This window comes from Musca autumnalis, unplaced genomic scaffold (assembly GCF_047663935.1).
Source record: "Musca autumnalis isolate F117 unplaced genomic scaffold, ASM4766393v1 scaffold_616, whole genome shotgun sequence".
NCBI lineage: Eukaryota > Metazoa > Arthropoda > Insecta > Diptera > Muscidae > Musca > Musca autumnalis.
The window spans coordinates 41,493-43,680 of record NW_027412218.1 but is presented as its reverse complement, the minus strand read 5'-3'; the positions used below and the strand labels follow the sequence as shown (position 1 = coordinate 43,680).

The following is a 2,188-nucleotide window of genomic DNA, read 5'->3' as shown; positions in this document are numbered from 1 at the left end:
GATAGTGGTATAGGGTATCCCATGGTCGGCTCCGTCCGACTATAGACTTTTCTTACTTGTTTGGTATAGTGTGTGTTTTAGCTACATTGTTTGACGAACTACCCGTAATTTGACATATGTATGAGGTTCCCTGTAGTCACAAAACTTTTCCGCAAAAAATTGTCAACACAGGTCCACATTTTGATATAGCCGCCATATAAAAATGCCACCTGATTGAACACATTTTTTAGATTAGGTTAATTAATTAGGAAAATTTCTGCCCCTAAAATTGTTGACAAGAAAGGAAACTTATTATTCCATTTTGGTAAAGAATATTTTATGGTGAAGGGTATAAAAAGTTCGGTCCAGCCGAACTTAACGGTTTTTTACTTGTTTTACAAAATAAATTGTTATGCTATATTAGTTAAGGGAATCACATTCAACTCATCCATACAAAAAGATTTCAACGATAAAACTCAATGTTTTCCTGGGATGTACATAAAAAATGGGACCTGGCTGCGGTCCCCCAAGGAAGCCATAATTCTGATGACCCCGACGTGATTTGAACACGCAACCTTCTGATCTGGAGTCAGACGCGCTACCGTTGCGCCACGGAGTCGGTTGTTCATATGCAGTCTAAATAACATTTACATACATAGAAATTATCGATGTAAGTATGTGTTTACTAACCCTTATATTTGAAATCCACCCCCAATTTCAGTCAAACTGTTATAACTGTTAAGGGTGGATGTGAACATAACCACTCAGGAAGTTTTTAGTTCCCAGTTTTTACGCTAGGAGTTCATTTGGCAAAATGCAGATAACAGCGCATGTCATTGAACACTAACGGGTTGTTTCATAAATACCACTAGATAACGAAAAAGATAGATAAACACGTAAATTATTTTTTTGATACACTTTTTTCCTTATTATATTAGGTCTGTCTTTTTACTTTCCTAGCAAGAATTGCCCAGCAAAAACTTTCTCAGGGAGTAAGGAGTTTTTATTCTCTTTTGCTAGAAAATTGTAAAAAGTAAACAGACACCTTCCCGCCAATGAAAGAACCAAAGGAAGCAAATATGTTGTATTTTATTAAAAATAAAAAACAAAATGACCCAAAAAAGATTTTTCCCACTTTGCAACTTTGTTCTCCAAAAAGGCAATACAATTAGGCTTGCTATTTCCACAATAAAATTGTTTTTAATTTTCACAAACATATATCAACGAAAAAATAAAAACAGACATTTGATTGTTTTTAAGACGAAGAAGAGTTGCTAGTGCTTGCTAGAAGAAATTTGTCCAGCAAGAATTTGCAAACTCTCAGTGAAAGAACTGTCAAAATGTCTCTCTCGAATCGCTCTCTTTTGCTGGCTTTTTGTGTTAACAGACGACTTCCAGCAATAATTGGTACAAGTTGATACAAATTTTGGGGTAACCAGACAGAATTATTATTTGCAGGAATTTGGAGTTTTATTATTGTTTGTTTCAATTGCTTATGGACTTTATGAAACGGTTCGTTATCATTATACCTTCCACCATAATATGGAGGGTAAAATTAAATTTGCCATTCCATTTGCAACACATCGAAATATTTATCGGAGACCCTATAAAGTACATATATTTATTCATGATAAAGGTACAATTCTAAGTGGATATAATCATGTCCGTCTATCCGTCCGTCGGTTGAAATCAAGATACAGTCGCAATTTTTAAGATAGAGGTTTGTAATTTAGTATAGGAGTGTCTTTTGCTCCTATGATGTTTGGTATTGCAAACGGTACCCGTTTTGATACAGCCCCCATAGAACGGTACCAACCGATTTTCGTTATTTTGAAGATTTTAGCTTCATTACCACTCGGAAATGACTGAAAATTGGTGTTTAGTCTTCGTTGGGGGGTATAAAACTTTCCGCCAGAATTTTGTCGGTATGTATCCACTCCCTCATATAGCCCCGATAGAACGGTACCTCCCGATTTCCGGTATTTTTAAGGTAGTGGCCACAATATCCCAAAGAAATTTCTGAAATTTTGTATTTAGTCTTCGTAGAGGGTATTCAACTTTCCACCTGAAATTTGTCAGTATACCTTCCGATTTTCGGTATTTTGACCGTTGTCAAACCGAAAAATAGCTGAAATTTGGTACTTAGTCTTCGTTGGGAGTATTAAACTTTCCACTTGAAATTTTGTCAGTGTAGGTCCACGCCTTCATA

At 35.7% G+C, this 2,188-nt stretch overlaps 1 non-coding gene across 1 annotated transcript; it reads right to left on the bottom strand.

The window, feature by feature from the left end:
* Nucleotides 1–526: 526 nt before the first annotated feature.
* On the bottom strand, nt 527–598 carry TRNAW-CCA (transfer RNA tryptophan (anticodon CCA)). The gene has a single exon. It is a non-coding gene; the product is annotated as a tRNA-Trp (tRNA).
* Nucleotides 599–2,188: the final 1,590 nt, after the last annotated feature.